Source organism: Vicia villosa, linkage group LG6 (genome assembly GCF_029867415.1).
Source record: "Vicia villosa cultivar HV-30 ecotype Madison, WI linkage group LG6, Vvil1.0, whole genome shotgun sequence".
Classification (NCBI taxonomy): domain Eukaryota; kingdom Viridiplantae; phylum Streptophyta; class Magnoliopsida; order Fabales; family Fabaceae; genus Vicia; species Vicia villosa.
The window spans coordinates 127,296,812-127,324,460 of NC_081185.1; the positions used below are offsets into that span (position 1 = coordinate 127,296,812).

The 27,649-nt window shown below is 33.2% G+C and overlaps 1 long non-coding RNA gene across 2 annotated transcripts; it reads right to left on the reverse strand.

The window, feature by feature from the left end:
- Window positions 1–21,521: 21,521 nt before the first annotated feature.
- LOC131612315 (uncharacterized) lies at window positions 21,522–24,911 on the reverse strand. 2 transcript variants are annotated; one of them, XR_009287350.1, is made up of 6 exons: window positions 24,594–24,911; window positions 24,082–24,361; window positions 23,397–23,559; window positions 23,191–23,265; window positions 22,954–23,116; window positions 21,527–21,899 (listed from the first exon to the last, which is right to left on the reverse strand). It is a non-coding gene; the product is annotated as an uncharacterized LOC131612315 (long non-coding RNA). The 2 variants fall into 2 exon arrangements; XR_009287349.1 differs by having other exon boundaries at window positions 21,522–23,116.
- Between the last annotated feature and the right edge of the window lie 2,738 nt (window positions 24,912–27,649).

A 27,649-nucleotide genomic window follows, 5' to 3' on the forward strand; every position in this document is an offset into this window, starting at 1 on the left:
GAATCGGTCGAAAGAAGTCACCTGATGAGTGTTCGCTTTTGCCGATTGCTGTTGCATAAATTTCATGCAACTATCGCTTAATAGTTGACCAGCTTGCCTAACATCACCCCATCTCCTGCCTCTTGTTGAGAAGAGTGAAGCCATCCTAAAGTATGTGGCCTCCACAAGTGCTGTGATTGGAAGGTTACGGATGCCTTTGAAAACGCCATTCATGGATTCCACAAGATTAGTTGTCATATGGCCCCATCGCACGCCATTGTCGTATGCCCTTGTCCATTTGTCCCTGGAAAGATTATCTACCCAAGTACCTGCCTCTGGATTTGTCATTACAATCTCACTCCTATAATGCTGGAATGTGGGTTGGGTCAATGCATAACCAGCATTGACTAGGGCCTTTCTTAGATGTCTGTCCTTGATCTCCCGCATGAAGTTTTGGGCGATGTGGCGAATACAATAGACGTGTTTTGAAGGGGGGTCATGCCATCCGTTCGCTGGATTATTGTAAGCACTCTCTATGGAAGCGTGCCTATCAGAGATTAAACATATGTCAGGCTGGGGAGCAACATGTTCTCGGAGGTTCCTTAGAAAGAAACTCCAAGCCCCCGCAGTTTCACCTTCGACGATAGCAAACGCCACTGGAAATATGTTGCTGTTCCCGTCTTGTGCAACCGCCATGAGCATTGTTCCTTTGTATTTGCCGTATAACCATGTCCCATCAATTTGAAGTATGGGTTTACAGTGTGCAAAACCTCGGACGCAAGGTTTGAACGCCCAAAAAAGCCGATGGAATATTCCGTTTCCTTGGACAGGGTTTCCATCCGGTGCATGCGCGGGCAGTGTCTCTAGAATAGTAACAGTGCCAGGTGCGTAACTGTGTAGCGCATTGAGGTATCGGGGAAGAATTTTGTATGACTCCTCCCAGTTGCCGTAGACTGTCTCAATTGCCTTTGTTTTTGCAACCCACGCCTTTCTGTAAGATGGAGTGTAGTTGAAGGTTGTAACGATGTGTGATATTATATTTTTAACCTTCAGAGACGGATCAGAGCTTACGAGAGGCAAGATCTCCTGACATATAAGATCGGCACTGAGTTTTGTATGATCCTGGGAATTGTTAGGGTTGACACACGTGTGTTTCTGCGTAATCGACCCTATTTTCCATGCATTACTTCTCTTCCTATAAGAGGCCAACAGTCTGAACCCGCACTCTGGATTTTTACAAGTGATTACATACCGTTCCAGGTTTGAACGGTCTACTTCAAAATCAACGTTGTTCGCCATGTGCCATTTTTTTATTCTTCTCAGACATGCCTCCTTAGAAGGAAACTTGTCTCCTTCCTTTAATTCTTCGTCATTTTGTATGTAGGGTGTGAAGAAGATGTCAGATGATGGTTCGTCACCTTGGAGGTTCAAGTTACTCATATGTGCTGGAGGTGCGTACGCATGAGCTGGAGGCACCAACGTTTGCTGCTCGTCGTCGGATTCCTCGTTGACCATGTCGTCAAATTCAGTTTCCAGATCGTCTTCTTCCTCGTCAATGACGTCAACCTCGTCTTGCTCGTTGACTGGTGGGTCAATAACTTGTGACTGGACAACATTAGTTTCTTGTGTCTCAACCTGAAGAGTAACGTACAGCTCGATGGAATCCAACCCAGAGTATTCGTGGGTGGTAAACATATCTTGCAAGTCTTCGTCATTGGCAATTTCCATCTCGTAAAACTTGACGGTGTTGTCTTCATTGAAATTGGGACATTGGTAAAAAACGCTTGCAATAGGACCCATTGCAATCTTAGAGTATAGTCGCTGAATGAAGTACGAAAATGTTGCTCTTTTGCTCAACAACAATGGTACAACCTGAGTGTTTCTCATCACAAAACCGGCTATCTCATGAGAGTAGGTCTCACCGTTCAGATGGACATGCACAAGGTACTGGGTTGATGAAGTCATTTTGACTGGGAAAGTGTTTGGGTGTTGTAAGCTCAAGTCAGATTGGATAAAATTGTTGGTGTGGGCTGTAACGTTTAGAAAATATTGGGTGGCCTTATAAATTGTGCTTCTTACATCCTTGCCAACACATAGACACGCTGATCTATGTCAAGTACCCCATCACGCGTCTGATAAGATTCCTGATAAGATTCCTGCAACGATTCCTGATAAAATTCCTGCAACGATTCCCCCTAGACAAAGCATGCATGCAGCCCTACATCTAGCAGCTAGTTCTGAAATAAATATTTATATATATATATATATATATATATATATATATATATATATATATATATAAATATATAAATATATATATATATATAAATATTTATTTATATTTATATATTTATTTATTTATGTATATATATATATATCAATATTTATTTATAATTATATATTTATTTATTTATTTATATATATATATATATATATATCAATATTTATTTATATTTATATAATTATTTATGTATATATATAAATACTTATTTATGTATATATATATTTATTTATTTATATATGTCATGTACCCTAGCATGCGTCTGCATATGTCCTGAAACGATTCCTGATAAGATTCCTGCAACGATTCCTGATAAGATTCCTGCAACGATTCCCCCTAGACAAAGCATGCATGCAGCCCTACATCTAGCAGCTAGTTCTGAAATAAATATTTATATATATATATATATATATATATATATATATATATATATATATATATATATATATATATATATATATAAATATTTATTTATATTTATATATTTATATATAAATATTTATTTATATTTATATATTTATTTATTTATGTATATATATATATATATCAATATTTATTTATAATTATATATTTATTTATTTATATATATATATATATCAATATTTATTTATATTTATATAATTATTTATGTGTATATATAAATATTTATTTATGTATATATATATTTATTTATTTATATATGTCATGTACCCTAGCATGCGTCTGCATATGTCCTGAAACGATTCCTGATAAGATTCCTGCAACGATTCCTGATAAGATTCCTGCAACGATCCCCCCTAGACAAAGCATGCATGCAGCCCTACATCTAGCAGCTAGTTCTGAAATAAATATTTTTATATATATATATATATATATATATATATATATATATATATATATATATATATATAAATATATATATATATATATATATAAATATTTATTTATATTTATATATTTATTTATTTATGTATATATATATATCAATATTTATTTATAATTATATATTTATTTATTTATATATATATATATATATATATATATATATATATATCAATATTTATTTATATTTATATAATTATTTATGTATATATATAAATATTTATTTATGTATATATATATATTTATTTATTTCTATATTCATGTATATGTTTTTATTTATATATATACATAATATATATATATATATATATATATATATATATATATATATATTTATATATATATATATATATATATATATATATATATGTTTATTTATTTATTTATTTATATAGCGTAATTAATCTTCAAAAAACCATAATTAACACAACGACCACATTAATTTTAATTGAACGATCCGGTTTTGGCAACCCAAAACAACCGGTATATCACAATATTACATTGCAAAATAACAAATAAAAACTTGTAGTACACGCTCGATCGTTGCAACAAAGAAAACAACACTTAATCTAAACTACTCAAGTATCACTGCAAGAACAAGTGGATCTTCAACGCCTCGGTTAACCTCTCCACTGTATGTCCAAAACATTAGATCCACGTCCACATCGTCTTTCACACGGTCCCAATAATACATGTAGGTGCCTTCTGGATTATTATCCGTCAACGTAATGTATGGACAACGGTAATCTATCTGTTTAACTTTTCTGGTTGGACCATCTAGTTGACGAAACCCAGTGTTGATGGCTCTAACAATTCTCTGGAAATTCCAGTGGGGGTTAAGGCAGACACGCATGTGCCTACCTTCCTCAAAAAAAACGACAGCCCAAACTGAGTTCATTTTTTAGTGTTTGCAGTAAGAATGAAGAAAGAGTTGGTACTTCAACTCCACACACTCATACCTATATTTATAGGGGGTGAAATACAGAGGAAAATAACTTTGTTAATTATTAATAACTTAAACACTAATAGGAAACTTGGTAATGTTAAAAAAACATTTCATTAATATATGCTCAGAGCATTTAATTGGACGGTACAGAAGTAATTTAAAGGGTAAAGAAATTGCGACATCTAGGAAATTACAACGGTTAGGACAATGTCTTCTCTGTCCTCCATCATTCGAGTGCATTGAATGTCGTCCTCCATAGTCTCCCACCAACGCTGTCTTTCAAGAAAAACACCGCCCCTTGTTCTAAGTCTCTTGATAGATCTGATTTGTTCGCCTGGACTTCACTCTCCGTCCAAAAACCTTAAGAGGGTTCTCTTAAGCTGGTCCATGGTTTGAATGTTCCAAAACAACACCTGCATAGGAGGTTTGACGGCAGAGAAAATGACGTATTCAGTCCTTCGACGATAGTCCGGTTGATAGTCGAAACGCCTCACAGGGGGTGGAGGCTCTGTAGTCCGGTGCGAGCTATCTGGCCTTATTCGAGATCTCATTTTTTGCTCGTGTGTACTAATGCACACAGTAAACCCTAATTTATAGAGGGTCTGAAGTCTTGCCTTAGGTCTGGATCACAATTAGGGTTTCGTATTCAAGGCATACACGTAAACCCTAATTTTGAAAAAAAAAAAAATAGGGCCTTCTAATGCGCCAAATGGAATGGCGCATTAGTTAAAAAATTCAACTCCAAGTCGCCAAATGGTTTGGCGCATAAGAAGGAATTTTTGGAGAATAAGCCAAATCATTTGGCGCATATGTATTATGTGTGGACCCCCCAGGGGCCCACCTGGTCCCACATGGTCCCACCTGCATGTTCTGAAACGATTCCAGGAGTTACTGTAAACCAGCATGGAGTTACTGTTAACAAGCATGCGACTGCAAAAATTTCTGATAAGATTCCTGATCAGCTTCCTGCCAGGATTCCTCCTACTCCTGCATGCATGCTACTCGAGCTGTCACCTAGACCTGAGCTGCATGCATCCCACCATGCCTTGTCACCGATAGTTTGACTGCATGCATGCCAACACATCCTGCAGAAGCAACACCAAACACTTATGGCTGTGTTGACATGTCAAGCATGCATGATGTTACCGTTTTTTTCCTCATCAATATATAAAGCACTTGGGATTCTGGAGATACATCACCATTATCACTCATCTACTCTTAGAACAATCCTTTTGCAATCAGCTTACGAATTTTCAGCCTTCAACCATGTCTCTCCTAACCATGGGCGAAACACACAGAGGAACCCCCCAGAACATCGCAACCTTCGTAAGTGTATCAGTATTACTTTAAAATCATGCAACTGTCCCTGATAAACTAACTGATTTTTTTGGGCATGCTTACTCTTTTCAGAACGTTCAACGTTTTCGCACTCGTAGTAAACATACCATCGCTCCGGACGACCGCATTATACCATACCTGAACATTGCTGGTTTCGGTCCGATTAGCAGGATCGCTGAGTCTTCTATTGACCACAAGTTTGTTCTTGCTTTGCTAGAACGCTGGAGGCCCGAGACACACACCTTCCATCTTCCAACAGGGGAGTGCACCATCACCCTTGAAGATGTTCATATGCTACTCGGCCTTCCTGTTGATGGTAAGGCAATTAATGGTTGTGTTATGCAGGCGAATAGCTTATGCCAAGAGGCAATTGGAATAGACTTAATAGAAGGAGCCGTTGGTGCTAGGGGGCAAGGTGTTAACCTCAAGAGGTTAAAGGAGCATTATAAAAATTTTCACTTGAATGATGCGTCTCCCCAAGAGACCATACTGCAGAAAACTAGGTGTTATGTATTGTTGCTTATTGGAAACGTTTTGTTCCCGGATAGCACGGGTAACACGGTTAACTTTATGTATCTTCGTTTGCTAATGGATTTTAGTAGAGTAGGTCTGTACAGCTGGGGGTCTGCGGTACTGGCTACCTTGTACCAGTCACTATGCAAAAACGCGGTTGCTGAGTCCTGCACATTCTATGGATGCGCCCTGTTGGTGCAGGTGTGGGGGTGGTGGAGGATGCCCATACTGGCCCCGGTTAACAACGGAAGTTGGGACTTTCCGTATGCCTTGAGGTAATTTTTTACTATACCATTTTCTCCTTACACATTCTACTCCATTCTAACTAAATCATTATTTTTTTGTTGTAGATATTGTGTGAAAAAAATGGACTTCACACGTAATCCGCGGTCAAATATCACAATGTACCGCTCGCTAATTGATCACCTTGGACCCCATCAAGTATTATCTCTAATTCTTTTCTTCTTTTTTATAAGTATTTTCCTTAAAAAAATTTTCCCGAAGTAATGTATAAATCTCATGCATCCAGTTCATATGGCGACCGTATCTCGAGTGTGAGTATGAGCCTAGAGCTCAGGATGCAGAAATCTGGACGACAAAATGCTGCTTAATCCGGTACAACATAATAGAAATGCATCAAAGTGACCGGGTGATGCTTCAATTTGGGATGCGTCAACGGATACCCGACCCTCCTGTTGACTTGGGAGTGTGGCACCTAAAAAGAGTGAACCATCAATGGACACACCAAAACTGGAAGGATTTTGCACCCGATCATCGCCAGATGTGGAAGAACCGTCGCCAGTATGTCCTAAACTTCCCCGTTAGTGACCATGAAATGAAACCTTCTCCTGAGTACATGAGTTGGTATCGTACAGCCACAACCCCTAACCTGTTTCTTGCAGCTCCATTCTATTTGAATGATCCCCGTGCACAGAACTACATCTTGCCACAACAACAACAACCGGAAGAAGAACCACAACAACAACAAGAACAACAACAACTCCGGCAACAACAACGACTTCAGCAGCGACAACAACAAAGCCTGCAACACCGCCAACAACAACTCCTACAACAGCAACGACAACAACAACTCCAGGAACAACAACAAATCCAGCAACAACAACAAAATATTTTCAGTACTCCATCCCGTTCCGCACGCAACATCCGCCAATCAAATATGTTCCAATCCCAATCTCAACCATTACAAGGGTATGAAGACCGCCATCCTTCCTCGGACCAATATCAGACCCACTCACAACCATTCGGATTTGCAACATTTGTTGGGTCCTCAAGGGGATTCGGCCAAAACCTAACTCCCGGTTCATCTAGCCTTCATCTTAGTCCCGACGATGGTCCTCATGGTGAATCCTCTCACCGTGGCGCCCCCTCCGGCTACGCAACACCTACAAACCAATTCGGCTTTAACCAAGGTAGTTCTAGTGCTGCGGGATGCTATGAACCGGAGGTCTTTTCCCACCCCACTCCACCACCACGAATAAACACATTTGAGGGAATGGGTAGCCGACTTTACAACAGCGGTTTTCCGGATAATTATGGGGGCGTCGACGAATTCATAGACAGCGATCCACGCGACATCCCAGTACCAGCCCCCGTGACACAAACCCAACAAGAAGCACAAAGGGGCAGGGGTAGGGGTTGAGCTAGGGAAAGAGGCGGTGTCAATATTCGCGGCGGAATCAACGATCGCGGTAAACGTGTCATTACAAGACCAGGTTGCGGAACGGATGGCTATCTTGGTGATGGACGTCATTGATCATGTTGTTGTATTTTTCATTAATCTTTGGTATCGTTTCTGAAATTAATTGTAACCGATGTTTAGTTTTTAAATTATATTGTAATCGATGTTTAGTTCTTAAATTATATTGTAATCGATGTTACAATTTTGATTTTCGTTTTCTGCATTACATTTATAAGGCGAAAAAAATATTTTACAAATTTATTTCTGTAAATATCATAACAAATAAAATAAAAAAAAAATTTAAGTTTAATATATTCAACTAAAATGAATTAAAAAAAAAATAAAAAAAAAATTAAAAAAAAAAGCCCTAGAACTAAGGCGCCAAATGGTTTGGCTTCTAGGGCAAAAACCCTAGACTTATGCGCCATTCCATTTGGCGCAAACATATTGGATTTTAGGGCATGCCAATTCATTTGGCGCATGCACCCAAAATTTACACTTATACGCCATTTCATTTGGCGCATTCAGTATTCTGATATCCCAAACCTAGACACTTTGGTAAATACCCCGAAAACATGGTTTTTTTCGTATTTTTTTTTATCAAACCTGGTTATTTAAATTTTTTTTTCTATTGTTGGACTATGGAGTTACTGGAATGAGATAAAAAAATGTGGGGTATGTGGAAGTGGTTATAAAAAAGTTGAATTATTTGGGAATAATTTTTTTGAACTTTATTAGAAATTTGTAAATTTGATTAATTAATATTATTTATTAGAGAAAAAGGGATATGCACTGACAGTGTAAAGTTTTTTTACACTGTCAACCAATCACAACCATGTATCCAATTAAAACACAATTTTAATTTAAAAAAACTAATATGACATGGCAAGAGTAAGGATTTTGATTGGTTGTATGTGTAAAGTTTGTTTACACTGTCAGTGCACTACCTTTAAACTCTATTTATTATAATTTATTAATAAGAGTTTAAAGGTAGTGCACTGACAGTGTAAACAAACTTTACACATACAACCAATCAAAATCCTTACTCTTGCCATGTCATATTAGTTTTTTTAAATTAAAATTGTGTTTTAATTGGATACATGGTTGTGATTGGTTGACAGTGTAAAAAAACTTTACACTGTCAGTGCATATCCCTTTTTTCTCTATTAATAATTCATTATTTTACTAATGAAATTAGAGGTTATAAAAAACGTGAAGTATGTATGTGATAGTTGGTGTCTAATTTTTTAAAATAATGTGGATATTAAAATTTTTATTAATAATTTAGAAATTTATCAATGCTAACTTATACCTTTGGACACATGTTAAACAATCCACAAATAAAAATTTTGTATTGAAAAAAACAATAAAATTATTAATTATGAATCTCTATTAAATTTAATACATAATTTTCAAAAACTTTTTATTATATTTATCTCTAACTTGTGTCTTTGGAGCACAAGTTAATATTACCCTTTAATCAATTAATACTATTTAATATTATTTAGTAGAATTTTTATTTAATTAATAAATTTAAAAGTTATAAAAAAAGATGGGATTTATAAATAATGGATGTTTAGATTCTTATATTAACGTCGGAATGTGAAAATAAAGAGAAGTTTCAAAATTATGATAGTAATATTTAATAGGATTTTAGGGTCTATTTGGTAAAAAATAGTAGTTGATTGATTAACTAGCTGATAGCTTATAGCTTATGACTGATGGCTGATGACTAATAGCTTATAGCGGATGGTTGAGACTCATAGCTTAGAACATCAATGACACCCATTTTTGTGTCTTAAGTGGACCCCATTTAGTTTTTCACATTTTTTAATAAATTAAACCATTCAACCATATTTTCTAAATATCCATATATTCATTCAAAAGTTTGAAAAAAAAAAGAAGAAAAAGTTAAGACACAGTGGTAATTTTTAACCACGGTGGCTTTATTATACCACCCATTAAAAGACTAATTATCCATAACACTCTTACGCAATAGCATTGGTTATTGTGAAACTTCTTCCAAAGACACCCGATGTGGATGCTCTTATAAACTATGGTAAAATTAGCGGTTCAATCTACTTTTAATATAATAAAGTAGATTACATAGTAAATTCTTTAATTAATCCTCTAATCATCAATTTGAGAATGATAATCGGGAACCTAAAGGTAATTGCATTTTCTTAATTATTACCTAGCCTTGCATTACTACCCTATAACTACCGTAATTACTTCTGTCGTCCAAAACAATTAAACATCCTTTGAACAAATCAATTTGAAACATGTTTTTTTCAAAAACAACCTTGGAATGGTACAAAACATTTTAATTCTTCACCCTCTTAGACTTCTGCAAAACCCTTCAAATTATACTTTCATAAATCTATAAATTATGGCATTTGATGTCCACCGAATTCCAGATCTTCTTCAACCAATTCTTCATTACGGTATTGTTGTTTTTCATCTTCAACGTGTTCCCATCGAATTTTTCAGATTTTCTCCTCCTATCTTCAACGTGTTCCCATCAAATTTTTCATATTTTCTCCTTCTATCTTAAACGTGTTCTCATCGAATTTTTCAGATTTTCTTCTTATGCAAATTAGGGTTAGAATTTCTATTCGCGTTCGATTTGGAACAACATGCTATTTTGTTTAAGTTTGATTTGGCACAACATGTGATTTCCAAGTCGTTCTTAATCCATTTTCTTTTCTCATGTTTTCCATACTTTATTGAGATTTCCGCAAAATCTAAAACTTTATTTTTGATAAGTTAAACACAACACATGTTTACGTCGTTTCTGATTTATTTACAGCTATATCATATTTTTATAATTTGCTTCAAAATTATTTTTGTGTTTTCATATCAATTCTGTTTTTGTTGATTTGAACTTATGAACCAATCATAAAAAATTTGTTTTTGTTGCTTTAGACTAAATCGCTTTCATTTTTGCTTTAGATTAAATTGTGTTTTCGTTTTTGCTTCTCATCTGTTTAAAAGGTTCTAACTTTGCTTAACAATGTTACAGATTGAAGAAATGGAGCACAGGGAAGAATGAAGACAATGTCTTATCTAAGCTTTTCGAGTTACCAAGAAATCCTAAATGAAAAAAATGTTGATTATATTTGTTTTGGTTTAATATAAAAAAATATGGTTACTTTATTGTATTTTTATTTTCAATTGATGTTTTTATCTTTCTTTTTTTAGGACATTGTTGATAAATAATTTAATTTACAATTTAAAGTGCAGACCTTAATGACTCAAATGTTATTCTGGAGGCTCTAAATATTTTGTTGTCTGATGAGGTATTATAAATTTGTTTATGTTATATCATGTTATTCTACTGTTTGATTGTGTTGATATAATGTTTGTTTTGTAGGTTTTGTTCTTCTAATAACCTGAATTATAATATGAAGATATGGCTGAATGGTTTGGAAAGGGTAAGAAGCAAAGATATAAATTAAAGAAGAGAGACTTTGACCTTATACTTCTTAGGTTTGTATGAAGCATTGAATTCTAAAGCCAATACCAGAGTCAATATATCTAACATTCATCTTATTTTTTTATACAATTGATTAGTTTCTTACTATTCAATTCTCTTATTTTTTTATACAATTGATTAGTTTCTTACTATTCAATTCAATTTGTCTTGAGGTAGTTTTCACTATTATTTATTTTCTTATTTTATTTTGAAGGGTATAATTTGTCTATGTGAAAACATGTAGCATTTGTTATTATCTAGAAGTTGTATTTAGTTGATTATAGATAATTATTCTCAATTTTAATTATTATCTTTCCCATTTTGTATTTTAATTATTTCTTAATAATTATGGTAATGTTAATTTAAATATTTAAAAAACGTCTATATTTATAATTTATTTATGTGAAATAGTTATTGAATAATTATATATGCAATAATTGAAGAAACTAATTGATATATATATATATATATATATATATATATATATATATATATATATATATATATATATATATATATATATATATATATATATATATATATATATATATATATATATATATATTTATTTATTTATTAGGGGTTGTATAATTAATATCATTATTAATTATCAGATTTTTTTATTTCTTTTGAATATATGATTAATTTTTTTAATGCAATATTGGGATTTGCCTCTTCATTTTCGGTCTTAAATAGTCTTTTCATTTAAGTGTATTATAGAAGTATAAATAAAAAATTATATGAAGAGTAGTAAATTTATTTTTTCCATTATTTTTTTTATTGCACCAGTTTAACTTTTCACATGAATAAAATAAACATAAGTAAATTTTATTATTTTTTAATATAATTATTTACCGGAACAATTTTACGAGAATAAGTTACAAATATTTTTATAAAGAGGAAAAAGTTTCCTGTTGATACAAATTACTTTTATAAATGGTAATAAGTTCTAAATATTTTTAGAAATGGAAATAAGTCAACTGCTAATACAATTATTTGTATAAACGGAATTAACTTATAAATATTTTACTTATCACATTCCATTTTTCAAAAACTTTTTTTTTAAGTTTTTCAACAATTGTTATTTGTTCAAGATTTGTCACAGATTCCTTATAAAACTTAACTGTCTTTAAATTTATTTTCTATTAGATGATAAAATCATTTAGACTTAATTGCAATTTTGGTCCCATATTATCCATTTTTTGGATTTTGGTCCCCCTATTTTAAGATCCGGAATTTTTGTCCCTTTGTTTTAGTATTTTGAGGATTTTAGTCCCTCTGCAAATTGAAGGCAATTTTTAATAAAATGGAACTCACATGGATGACATGTTAACATAAATCTTAATAAAGACAGTTTTTTTGAAAAAATCACTGCTGAACTAGCACTGACACATCATCAATAAGAGCTTCATTTCATTTAAAATTGCCTTTGAATTTGCAGGTGGGCCAAAATCCTCAAAAAACTAAAATATAGGGACTAAAATTCTAAATTTTAAAATAGAGGGACCAAAACCCAAAAAAAATGGATAATAGAGAGACTAAAATTGCAATTAAGCCAATCATTTAATATCAATAATATCCATAAATTTACAATACAGAAGAATTTAAAATTTATAGGCATGCCCGACAAGCCGAACCTATTTTATTGATGGACCGACAAAATATTTACTTAAATTGAACAATATTAGAGATCATATGTTTAATGACTTCTCAATTACTATAACATATGTGTTTTTTAACCGATATTAGAGATCATATGCTCAATTCATTAAATCTAATCATATTATTAAACCAATATGGTGTATAATATATTTTATTTTATAATATTTGTTTAAAGAAATTGTAAAATTAAAATTATAAATAATTATAAAAATTCTAGCCATTCCTGACGGGCCAAACCTGTTTTTCCACTATATATTTAGTTTAATAGCAATTACCAAAACTATATATATCCTAACAACTACTACAACTTGATAAATTAAATTAATATTTATATGACTTCGTATAAATTAATATACATTTTTTTTACTATAACTATATAATATTTATTAAATATTTATTTTGACTTTACGCGACCCGTGCGAACGCACGGGTCCATTACTAAATGACATAAATGATATTTAATATATAATTATTTTATTTTAAATTAAAATAAATTATAAGAGTTAAAAATGGATTTAAATTAAAATAATAAGGATAAAAAAGGAAGCACAAATAATAAGCTATAAGACATAAGGTAAAACGCTACTCCCTCCGTCCCAAATTATAAGAGAAAAAAACAAAATCACGCTTATTAAGAAAAGTAAAAATACATTCATTCGACTTATGGTTTTCTTGAAATAAAGTGCTTTGGAAAATTTTAAAAAAAGTCTAATTGGTTGTTGGTTATGAAAATGATGAGAGAGAATGTAAGTTAAATGCAATTTGCATTTAATTTTATCTTGACATAAATGAAAGATGATTTTTTCTCTTATATTTTGGGACAAGAAAAATGCATTTTTTTCTCTTGTATTTTGGGACGGAGGGAGTATTTGAAATAGCGTATGGAAAATAAGCTATAAGCTAGTAAAATAAACTATAAACTCATAATGAAATGACCGTTATCAAATGGGACTAAATTATCATATGAACTTATAAGACATAAGACATAAATTATAAGCTCGAAAACATGTCTTACCAAACAGAACCTTAATAAATTTAAAAGTTATAAAAAATGTGAAATATATAAAGTGATGGATGTTTAGTTTAGTAATGTGGGTATGTGGAAATGGAGAGAGGTTTTAAAATTTATGGTAATAAAATTAATTGTAAGCATATGCCATCATCAATTAAATTTGATTTTATTTCTAAGCTTTCTAAGCCAAATTAAAATATGGCTCTTTTATCCGAGAGAGTTAGATAAGTTGGTAAGAGAACTTTGTGAAGTGTTTGAACTTCTCCTCACATAAAGCGTGTGTTTGTTTCAAGGTTTCAAATTATATTTTTTGGAATAGTATTCCCAGGATTATTATTCTTAGGATTATTATTCCTACTTATGTGTTTGATAGAAATTAAGGTTTCCCAAGAATAATTGTAAATTTGTTTAATTTAAAATTACAAAAAAATAAATAAAAATAAAAGTGATTGGCAGTGGAAATTAGGGTGTGTTTGATTGATGGATTAAATTTACAATCCCGAGGATCTTATTCCTAGGAATATTATTGCTGGGAAAATAGTTCCCATCATTTTGTTTGGCAAGTTATTAAGGTTCCTAGGAATATTGTAAAATTTTATTTTATTTATAGTTTTAAAATTTTAAAAATAAATACAAAAATGATAAAAATAGTATATAAGTGGGTAGTTATTGGTGGTTATTTTTTATTCCCATGAAAATGTAGGATTCTCACTCATTAACATGGGAGTAAATTTTTCAAATTTTATGAGTAAATTTTATTCCAAGAAATAAAAAGTACCCAAGAGTAATTTTTTAAACCTTCAAAGAAACATGGGAATATGATATTTCCAATCTCACATTCCCGAGAATCCTATTTGAATCCTTCAAACAAACACCCCCTTATAGTTAGTTGAAATTATTCCCATAGGAATGTTATATTTCCACCCTTTATGTCTTGGAATAAAAATAAAAGAATCATATGTAGATAAGATTCTTTGGAATAAAAAGTTCCTTGAAACAATTTTTTTAAATTTGAATCAAACATAGGAATCTTGAATTCCCATAGTCCTATTCGTGAGAATATTTTTTCTAACCTTAAAACAAACACATCCAAATAGATAGAAAGTAAATATATTTTTCTTCTTTGTCATAATAAAAAAGATGAATAAATATTATACATAAATTATAAATATGTAAGTACATAGTTTATACATATTTTACTAAACGATGCAAAATATAGAATTGATTTAATTAAAACATGTGGAATACAAAGAAATAAAATGTGGGAAGATAAAACACAAGTATTGGATAATAAAAAATAAGTAAATAATAAAAACAATCAGTTAAAAAAATGAAAATGAGACTGATACAACAAAATATAAACAAACATTTAAAGAAGAAAAATTGAATATATAATAAATTGATAAAATAGAAAAACTCAACAATGTAATGAATTGTATAATAAAATAATTTAACAACATAATTTAAAAAATAGCATAATTTCATATAGAAATTCCTCATCCATCACATGTTGACTCTCCCCATTATCATAAAATTTTCAAATGAAGACAAATTAAAACGATTATATTCATTTGTGAATAGCTATTTTGCAAGGAGGGTAATATAGAATATAGAATTTATTGAAACGTAAGAAATGATAATAACACAGTGAGGATATCCATGATCATCTCTTGGAATGTTAGGGGGTTCAATAAAGCTGGTAAGCTTAGAGAGGTCAACTCCCGCCTTAGAAAGCTTCACCCTATGATTTCTATCTTACTTGAAACTAGAGTAAAGGAGAATAAGGCGAAAGATATCAGGCAGCACCTACAAATTGGAGGTATGTATGTAGATAACTATGCCAATCACTTTAATGGTCGTATTTGGATTAATTGGGATAATAACATGGTTGATCTAAAGGTTATCTCTAGTAGTAGCCAAATGATTCACTGTGGACTGTATGACTTAACTGGTAATTTTCTGTTTTAGATGACTGCTATATATGCGGCCAACACCCTTGACCATAGAAGGAAGCTTTGGAAACAATTGGAGGAAATCCATGGCACCCAAACAGGACCTTGGGTGTTACTTGGTGATTTCAACAATGTTAGTAGATTTCAAGACAGGATTGGTGGTAAGAAAGTAACTCAAGCTGAAATGCAAGACCTTTTGAATATGATGGAGACCACAGATTTGTGTGAGATGGATGGTATAGGAGATTCCTTTACCTGGTCGAACAAGTAGGCTGAGAATGCTATCTATTCTAGAATAGATAAAGTGATGGCCAATACAACCTGGTTCCAGCAGAATATAGATGTGAGTTTACATATACAACAACCGGGTATATCTGACCATTCCCTGCTCTGGCTGAGAAATAAAGATAAACATCTAACTACCAAGTCCCACTTCAAATTCTACAATTGTGTGGTGGAGAGGCCTGACTATGCTTTTAAAGTACAAGAGAGTTGGAATAAGACTATCCTTGGTAGCCCTATGTATGTTGTTTGGGAGAAACTTAAAAGGTTGCAGAAAGTTATGTGGCTCTTGAATAAACCTATTAACTCACTGAGTCAGGATATTTTGAGCACTAGGAGAGATTTGGAGGCTGCCCAGCAAGACTTGACCATAAACTTGATGGATAAAGAGAGAATTCTGAAAGTTCAAAAAATTACAGAGAAGCTAATTACTCTTAATGAGTTGGAAGAGAAAGTGCTAAGGCAAAAAACCAAGATTGAGTGGCTTAGACTAGGAGATGGAAACAACTCCTATTTCCATGCCTCCTTAAAATCTAAACAGAGGGCCAAGGGTATACACCTGCTACAAAGGGATGATGGGACTGAGGTTACCTCTCAGCCAGCTATAGAGCAGATTGTGGTGGAGTTCTATAAAAATTTGATGGGTACTGCTGCTACTAACATACACCATGTGGATATTGTGGCTATGAGATCTGGTCCACAGTTAAATTTTGAGCAGAGAGCGGAGCTTATTCTACCTGTTAGTGAAGATGAGATTACTATGTCCCTAAAAGGCATAGGTGATCTTAAGTCACCAGGCATAGATGGGTATGGTTCTAAATTCTTCAAGGCCAGTTGGGGAATAATCAAACAGGATGTTTTGAGAGCTATTTGGGATTTCTTTGAGCATGGGAGATTGTATAGAGCTGCAAACTGCACTATTGTCACTTTGATACCTAAGCATGATGCTGCCAGGAATATAAGAGATTATAGGCCCATTGTTGGATGCAGTACTCTTTACAAAATTATATCCAGGATCTTGACTAGAAGATTGGCAAAAGTTATAGGAAGTGTGATAAGCCAGAGTCAAGCAGCTTTCATTCCAAACCAGCAAATCCACAATCACATTCTACTCGCCTATGAATTGCTAAGAGGCTATTCTAGGAAGGGTGGCACTCCAAGGTGTATGATGCAACTTGACCTTCAAAAAGCCTACGACATGGTGGATTTGGGAGCATTAGAAACTGTTATGAAAGAGATAGGCTTGCCTCATAAATTCATTCAGTGGATTATGCTGACTGTAAGGACAGTATCATATAAATTTAATGTGAATGGGAATTATACACAAGTGATGCAAGCCAAGAGAGGGATAAGGCAGGGGGGTCCTCTCTCCCCCTTGCTCTTTGTTATTATGATGGAGTACCTAAATCGGCTTCTGGGAAAATTACATAAGCAGCCTGAGTTTAATTACCATAGCAAATGTAAGGCCCTTCGTTTGACTCATATGTCATTTGCTGATGATGTGTTGGTTTTCTCTAAAGGGGATGTCCCTTCTATCAGTGCTGTTTTAAAAGTGCTACAACAATTCTCTGATTCAACAGGTTTGATTGTCAACCCAAGTAAATGCAAAATGTATTTTGGTGGGGTGGACCTGGATACTAGGAATAGAATAACTATGCTGACTTCATTCAAGGAAGGCCAATTCCCATTCAAATACTTGGGGATCCCTATGACTAGCAAGAGACTAGAGATCCACCAATATATGCCTCTTATAGCTAAGATTGTGGCTAGAATAACTCACTGAAGCAGCAGACTCCTAAGCTACGCAGGAAAGGTCCAATTGGTCAAGAGTGTGTGTTTTGCTACTGCAAACTACTGGTTACAATGTCTCCCTCTCCCTAAACATATTATAAACCACATCAATGCTATTTGCAGGTCGTTTGTCTGGACTGGTGATGCCACGGTAAGGAGGAGAAGCTTGGTTGCTTGGCAAACTGTGTGTAAACCTCGTAAGGCCGGGGGACTGAATATTCTGGATCTTCAAATGTGTAATGATATTGCGATGCTGAAGCTCCTATGGAACCTCAGTGGCAAGAAAGATAACCTGTGGGTCCGATGGATCAGTAGGTACTATATGAAAGGGCGTACGATTCACCAAGTGGAGGAGAAAGCTGATCAATCTTGGATTTTTAAGGCTATCATTAGGCAAAAAGATGTTGCTGCAGACATCCAGGGATGGGATCAAATGCAGCTATTTAGCATTAAATGCATCTACAAACGTATGTGTGCTGCAGAGTCGCAAGTGCCATGGTACAAGTTATTTTGTGGAAATGCCGCAAGCCCAAGAGCCCTTTTCATCTTATGGCTAGCATGCCATGGGAAATTGGCAACAAGAAGTAGATTAAAACGATTTGGTTTTGTAAATGATGATTCTTGTTGCTTTTGTAATCAGGTGGAGACCATTGATCATCTCCTTTTTGACTGCAATGAAACTAAGCTTATATGGAAACAGGTTCTGGAATGGATAGCCATGCATCATCGACCAGCAAAGTGGAATGAGGAATTGACATGGTTGATAAAACAATGCAGAGGGAAATCACCAAGATCAGATCTTCTCAAGTTGGCAGCGACTGAAACTGTGTATGGAGTGTGGCATTACAAAAATTGTGTAGCTTTTGGGAGGATGACTGATAGCACTAAGATTGGGATTACTGTTATAGATAGGATTTTAAACCGCGGATGGAATAAGGTTAAGCTTCGTAGATACCTAGCTCCCTTATTAATGTAAGAGATTATAGTCATGTTGGTTAGCTGGACCTTCGGGTCGCTTTGTAAGCACTGTTTTTTTGATATAATATATCTTCATTATTTCAAATAAATAAATAAATAAATAACACAGTGAGGAGAAGGGTTATATAGAATTGATTTCATCTTTGGTTCTAAAGTGATGGAAAATAGGTAGGTTAGAAAAAAAAGTGGATAGGTAATAACTTCCCCACTAATAAGTAATTGTTATAGAAACTTTTTGATTTTTTTAATTAATTAAGTAAACATCCATAATTTTTTAATCAAAGTGTTTATTTATTTTTTAACTCAACAATAACATCCATAATTTTTTTAAATATTGTTTAAAAACTTAAATTTATATGATATTTTATAATTAATCGATTTAATTTTAATACAAATGCAGGTAAACGGGTACATGTATTGAGGTACTCATAGGGTACGGGGACGTGTATGAGCATTGATGCCTGTAACATCCCGATTTTTATTAATTATATTAGTAATTATATTATTTGGTGTTTTTAATAATTATTTGCTTAATTTAGTCATTTTTTATGTTTATCGAAATTTTCGTGTTTTGGGACGATTTAGTCGGTATTAGTTCGGGATAGCGGATCAATATTTAATCAAAAATTTTAATATTTTTATTATTAGAAATATTAATGAGTTAATATTTAGCGTTTTGGGAATTTTCTGAGTAATTAAGATTAGACCGAAAATATGAGACATTGAGTTATTAGAGGATTTTATCCGTATTTATTTTATTATATTATTTTATTTTACTTGGTGTGTTAAGTAATTATTTAATTGTTATGAGATATAATAATTAATTGAATTAATTAATTTTGTGTATAATTGTGTTTATTGGGTTTAATGGGTTAATTAAGTCATTAGAGAGATATAATTAATTGGGCCTAAGTAGTAGAAATAAAATATGAAATTGATTGTGGGTTAAGCCCATTAAAAAAAAAGATAGTAGGAAAGAGTTAGGTCATTCTTTCATTTTTCATAACTTTGGTAAGAAGAATAGAAGGGAGAGGAGAAGAGAGCATAGAAGAGAAAGAAGAGAGGATTGTAGATTCTTGAAGAGGGTGGATTAAAATCAAAAGGTAAGGGTGTGAATCCAAGTTATTATAAGTAGATATAAGTGGGTAACGATGATTGAGTTAGAAAATGCATGATTTGGAATGGGTTAGATACCATGAAGTTAGGATTTGGGGATTTGTTATATTCTTGAAAACCCTAACATGAATCTATGTTTCAATCTATGAAATTGATGATTTATATATGTTATGATGTTTCTATATTGAATTCCATGAATGGGTATGTGTATAGAACATGATTTAGTGCATATATGTATGTTTAAGTTTCACTTGAAAATGGTTGATTTGGAATTTTGGTGAAAATTAATGGAGCTTAGAATCTTGTTTTTATGATCCTAATAGTTGCTATATAATGTATATAGGTTGTATAACTATTTATTTCATGAAAAATGATGGATTAACATGGTTTTATGGTGAAAAATTTGGGTTGGACAGTAGTATTTTCGCAACAGCAAACAGTATTTTTCGTAACAGCAGACAGTATTTTTGCAACAACAGTTTTCTGGTTTTTGACAGTATTTTCGTAACAGCAAATTTTCTGGTTTTGACAGCATTTTGAAAAACTTATAAATTCAATAACTTTTGACTCGGGTGTCCGTTTGATGCGCCGTTTGGACCGTTGGAAAGCTAAAATAAATTCCTATCTTATTAAATTGGATTGAAAATCATTAGATAATAATTTAATATAACTTATATTTTTTGTATGTGTTTGATCGGTATGAATTGATAATGATGTTGTATGCTACATGCAATTAGTTGTATGTATTCAAACTGTATTAGCCAATGATAATGCCTTGTGATGAATTAACAATAATATGCTTTTATTAAGAAGTTGAATTAACCGTGTCATGTTATATCTTTTGATCCGTAACTTCTTTTATGCGCCGTTTGAAGCATTAGGAAGCCAATGTTATTATCTATGTGATATGATAGAATTGGTTGGCACTTATTGAATTAATTATGATGTTGTTGTGTGAATAACATGTAATTACGTATATGTGAGTTATGAATCGATGAATTATGAATAACATTTGTTGATATGTTATGTGGTATGATATTCATGAGGTGTGCGAGTGAGTGTATGCTATTTAAATGCCATTGTGGAGAATGATGACTTAATCATTATGTGATAGTGTATGTCATGGATTAATGTTAATTGTGAATAACATGTATTGGTATTTTGTACCATGTGCTAATTGTGATATTTGGAAACGATGAATGCTAATTGTTATGCATTGTTGTAATTATCGTATGATAAATGTGTTTTGTACGATGGTGGAATAATTCAATTCACTACAAGAAAATTGGAAAATTGCGACGGTTGATTCTGGCATGTTACGGCCGTTTTAACCGCCACAATTTGCAAGGCGCGACGGTTTTGTAACTGTCGTAGAAACATGTGTCAGCAAGGGGTATTGCGACTGTTAATAGAACCGCCACTCCAGCTCTAAATTACGACGGGTAGTCACTGTCGTAAATGACTTATTGCGACGGTTTTAACTGCCGTTAAATCTAATGTACATTTTAAAATAACTTTGGAATTTGCGGCGGTTTATAACAAAATACGGAGGTTTATAACCCCCGCTAAATATATTAATTCTTTAAAAAAAAATACAACGGTGAGATACCACCCAAAATGAGACTTTCAGTATACTTTTTCACTTCTAATAACCAATAACCAATACACGGTATAAAACTAGAAGTAAGATATTCTTTTAATACCCATGCAAGAATTATGTTTCTTCCAAGTGTGCTTTTATTCTAACATAGAGAATGGGTTTCTTACAATAGCCTAGTACACACCATTATCAATGTCTAATATAGAATTAGAGATATAACATATATGAACATCTAACATTCTCTAAATAAACATCAATTAGAATTATGAAACATGAGATTAACCATTGCATTTTTATCCATCTAAATACAATAGGTATCTATGGGCTGCATTAGAGTTACTCTTGGAAGTTCCTTCTTGTATATCGAATCAATTTTGTTGCTTGAAGACCATTGATGACCGGCATGCACACGTCCTGTAAAATGAAACTATCAAATGAGAAATTGAAATCATTATTGGTTTAAGGTAAAGTAGCTGCTCATGGGAGGGATGCTCATGGGAGGGAACATAATCAGCCAACCAATGTGTTAGGTCCCCTATTACCATATTTCTCAATTAAGTTACAAATAGATCGGTTTAAACTTTGATAATGTATAAAATAGGCATATCCAAAATCAGCAGAATCAGTATAAAACATAAAATCTGCAGATCCAAAATCAGTATAAGTATAAAATAAAATCCAAAAATGTATCAGTAGAGTTAATTAAATAAGATAATATAGTTCATTTTATTTGTCTTCAAAACCACATCTTTTTGGACGTAACAATCTCTCAAACAATGCAAAATAGCATAAGGTTGGAATTAAATTGAAACAGAAGTAGCAAGAACATATATAATAAATTCTAGCACTGAAAGTTTCAAACAAAACTACATATTATAATAGTAATAAGATATAAAAGCCACTCTTGACAGTAAACTTACCACTCCAAAAGAAAAAAAGTCTAATAAAAAGTAAAATAGCATGTTATGAAAGGTTGATTGTTAAGAAAGTACACCATCACATTCATCTATCCTCCCCACCTTATAAAGTTAAACTAGCATGTTATGGATTAAGTTAAATACTTTATCATTAAGGTCCTTCATCCCACGATACACAAACAGGAACAACCCACAAATTCAAAAGAAGTAGTTTGTAAAACCATGTGCAAGGGGTCTCATCAATTCCGTTTTTCTTTTATGTTTTTAAATATAGCAAACAGAACTTATCTGTTCAGTTTTGTAATGTTCTAACCTATTTATTAAACACTAGTAATGAGACTCTCCTAGGTCATGGTCATCTTAAACTGCAATCAAACCTCCAAAATAACCGAAGTGTGGGAAGGCTAGTTCATGATTCAACCACTTGAACCATTCAGTTCAGTTTTTTAATATTGTTAATCACTATCTATGTCTTGATTTTATAATGGAGAATGTTTTACATCTGCAGAGGGTCCTCTGATAGATTTCACATTTAGTTTAGGAGCACATACCATTGGGGGTGTCAATAACTCTAGCAGGTTCTTGGTGAAATGCATATCATTGCTAAACTTTCCCAACAAATTCAATGTCAAGTGGCATGAAATCTGCTATACTAATATAACAAGTGTAGCCAGAGTATGTAGCTTCCGTTTCGCCAAATAACTTTGTCCTCACCTATTCACAAAATAATACAATTAACACAACACTAAACAAAAAAACTCATAATAAAAGAGAGAATTTTATAGAACCTAGGACTAAATCCCATCTGCTCCAACCAAGAGATCTCCATCATATTCCTGACCATTATCCAGCACGACTGTAACCTACAACACAATTGATGAATGTGGGGTGACACAATTCATAAGCAAAATAATGTCTAGTCATATTAGTTTTCAAAATAATACCTATAATAGAATGGTAGGAGTATCTTCAATTTAAAAGTTTCTATAATTACCTTAGTTCCATAATAAACAAAATCAACAACATTACTGGAATTCATAATGACATCTTCCCCTACTGCACGAGCAAGAATATATTGTAAAGCCATTCTACTAATAACTCTAGTGACCGGAAGCCCGCGTTCTGCCACAGGAGTGAATGTGTCAAACTTGATGTACCTAATTACCAAACTAAATATCAATTCGCAATAGATGCTTATGTTTCATATAATAAACCTTAGAATGCATCTTCTATCACCTATAAAACAAGATTTAACTTATCAAGACCAAGAAACTCCATCTACAAGCCCATTAATTCTATTACCTGTGATGCAACAAACTCTCATAACTTCTTAAGCAACATTCAAATCTATAGCTTCTAAAACAAGGGCCAACTAGATATAAATTATGAATATGCACATTAAATGGTGTCTCTCTTTAGCAACATGCTTCAGCAAACTGTCTTGAAATGGTGTCTCTAGAACAATATAATTGCATTCTTATGCATTTTTTATTTATTAAATCAAGTAACCAAGCATTCCACACTGAAACTAAGATAATAATATCATTGTGTAAGAATACATAAAACTTGTAATTACTGTGAAGTTCCTAAAATGGTACAAAGCATACAATTATTACAATTAGAAACCTTAAAAATAGATCAATTTTCTTAATCAACGAACAATCGAGATCTCCACATACCAAGACCTAATTTTCATAGACGCGGTGGAAATCACTTAGGAGGAGTACTGAGGATACTGGCCTGCTGAAGTTCAAGATTGTTGAGCTGCTGCTCGCGGTCCATTTAGATGATAAGAGAAAAGAATAGGACAAGGAAGGTGGTTCCGGTGATCCAAGCGGAATTACCAGTGCTTTTGAGGAGTTTGTTAAGTATGATGGAGTCTTGGGAATTGTTTGGTCAGATAGGTAGAGAAACACCGCCTCTTTGACTTTGAGATGCCATAGCTGAACAATTGAGTCTCTGAAGATAATATCCTCAAGTAAGAATTTAACAGCACAAATGCAATTTGCATCAATAGAAGAATTCAAGCTAATCATGTATAATACAAACTCAAAATCTAGAAGATCAATGTAGACTCTATACCCTTTTTCTCATCATCATCAAACCTTAAGAATCAAAAACTAAGGTTTTAGGTCAAAAGAATAAAAAAAACTTTCAGAATCAAATACAAGATTGAAGAAAATCGACAAACCTGATGAAAATCAAAAGTGACTAAGGGGTTTGTCATCTTCTAACGTCAAAACGAAGCCGGGTGTTTGCCATTCTTTGTCCAAGAGAGAAAGAAAGAGATTGAAAGACTTGACACAAAGCAATTTGGGGAAGAGATATTACTTTCAGAAATCCATTTCAGATATTGAGATTGAGGAAATGTGATTTGGGGGGAAAATAGGGTTTCATAGGGGAACGTGTAACGCACAAATGTGAAGGGGTAGAGAAAGCGGGTGAATGAAAATTAGAAGGATGAATAGTGAAAAAATGGGCGCTAGATGGAGTTTGAGGTGTAGTTGAAAAGAAACACGTGGAGGCAATTCTAAAAATTGTCGCTAACCCATTGATATATGCGTTAGTGTGTTAATTTTTAAAATTAATCATAATAAGTCGCGACAGTGGCACTAAATGGCCGTAGGAACTGTCGCAAATATACTTTGAGGGCAATTTTTTTCTAACTGTTGTAAACCAAGTGTCGTAAAATTGTTTTTTTCTTGTAGTGATTAGTTGAATTTTGGTAATATGCTTGGATGTTAAAATTATATGGATAATTCTTAATTGCATTTGTTTTGGTAATTGTATGTATACACGATGCTTAGATTTAGCAAATGTATATGTTGTTTTTGGAGAATTGTTGAGAATGACATTGATTGGCTTGTATGATATATGTTATTGTGATTGATAAATGCTATGTGAATGCTTTATTGATGATATATGCATATTGTGCAACGTTTGGTGGATAATTCGAATTGTGCGAATTATTGTGGTATGAGGTATGTTAAGATTGTGTGATAATCTTAATTGCATATATATATATATATATATATATATATATATATATATATATTGTAAGTCTTGTTGCACATGCATACATGGTGGCTTTGAAATAGAAGCGGTGAAACTTTGGGTTCACATGGTTGACCTTGATCCTCGGTCGGAAATAGAGGTGGTGAAACTTGGGGTTCACATGTTGGCTTGGATTCTAGAGGTAGAATCGGAAGCGGTGAAACTTGGGTTCACAATGGTGGCTTTGGTCTTGTCCGGATCGGAAGCGTGGCTTGGATTCTAGATATTGAATCGGAAAGCGGTGAAACTTTGGGTTCACATGGTACCACATGCATTGAGTCACATTTATTACATTCGAGTCACATTGTGTGCTATGTGATTGTTTTTGTATCAATGTGATTGTTTTGTGTGATAATTGATATATGGTGTATGAATGTATGTTTTGAGAAGAGTGATGAATTGTGAAATGTTTATCTATAATCATTTGAATTCTCACCCTTCTATTTGAATGATGTTCATCGTGACATCGTGCAGGTTCCGACGAGTAGTAGCTTGTCCGAGGATTTAGCCGAGGAGCTCCTGAGTTTGTTGTTTGATTAGGTAGCGAGTCATATGCTCTGATCATGTAACACTTGGGGGGTTTTATTTGACTTATGCTTATGTTTGGATATTGCTATCTTGTATATATTATGAATTGATACTTTGGATATGTTGTTGCCGGCTATGTTGCCTAGATTTGATTTGGTTTAGCATAATTGGATATGTTAATTGAGTTCGGTAGATGAATATAGTATGGGATATATTCATTGAAATGTTTGAGTTATAATTCTTCCGCGTGCGATATGCATAATTTATGAAAGCATGATATTTTCAAAATGTGTTACGATATGATTAGTGCATGTTGGTATGTTTGTTCTAGGTGTTCATTATGATGAAAATAACATGTGACGCCTCTTTGATTGTATGCATGCTTTACTCTGTGAATAATATGTTATATTTGGGGTTAGAAAAGGGGTGTTACAATGCCCATTCGTGTATCGGCTCGGGTACGAAGATTTTTCCAAACTGCGGATATGGAGACGAGTACTATAGTACCCTGTCCAAACCTTGTCAATTTCCACCCGAGAGACGGAGGCTAGATCTAGAAGAGCTAGACCCTTTCATGGGTACTTTGGTTGGTTTCTCTAGTAAGAAGGTCCAGGTGAAAGGCTACATCACTTTCAAGATGGTGTTAGGACTAAAGGAGATTCCAAAATGATAAAATTTTGGTATGTCATGATACATAATGTGGAACCTTGTTTTATAGGTTACTTATAGGTGATATACCTTTAATGAAGACAACTATTTTCTGATAATGACAACTATTGTCTAATGATGACAACTAGTCCTTACTGGCAAGTCAAGCATAAAGCAGTTAAAGTGGTTAAAGATACAAAATAAATTATTAGGGTTTATCGAAGTTGACTATTCGAAGATGGCAACCAAATGAAATATATCTTAATCCTCATCCCAAGCTCAAGCAAGCGTCTACAAAGATAAAGCATCTGACAAGTTTTGAAGTATATATGGAAGCCAACCTCGACGCCTTTGAGTGAACACATTCTAAAGCATAAGGGAAATCTCATAAAAGTGAATGGCTAAATCACACATACACAAACTAGTTTTCAAACTAATTTTTCTCAAGAAAACATTTTCAAAAATGCCTTGAAGTCGTGCCAGATGAGTTAGGAGCTGTTAGAAAAGCTATGAGCAAGTTTTTGATCTTAGCAATCGATTGACACTTCTTCCAATCAATTAGAACATTTCAAAAATGCTCCCTAATCGATTATAATAGAGCCTTAATGATGGAAAAAGGCTAAATCTATTTCCTCTCCTTTTTTAGCTTGTTAATCAATTAGTTTAGGCCTACTAATCGATTTATGCATGTTGCCAATCGATTGACAAATCATAAATGGCCATAAAAGTTTTTCCTTTTTGGTGCTAACCTCTAGCCTAAAAATAGAGGTCCCTTCCCATATATTTTCAAACCAGAGAACGTGATTTCATTTCTCACTTTTTCTCTAAAAAATTCTTTTCTTTAATTTCATTCACGAAAAGTATAATTGTAACTGGTTACAACTTCTTCGTAACCGGTTATAACATTTTTTTACAGCATTCTCGGAATTGTTGTTGTTGTCCTATATCCTATTTCTGCTGCATTTCTCTTTTGTGATCATGACCAAGAGTGTCTTCTCTTCATCAAAATCTTGTCGT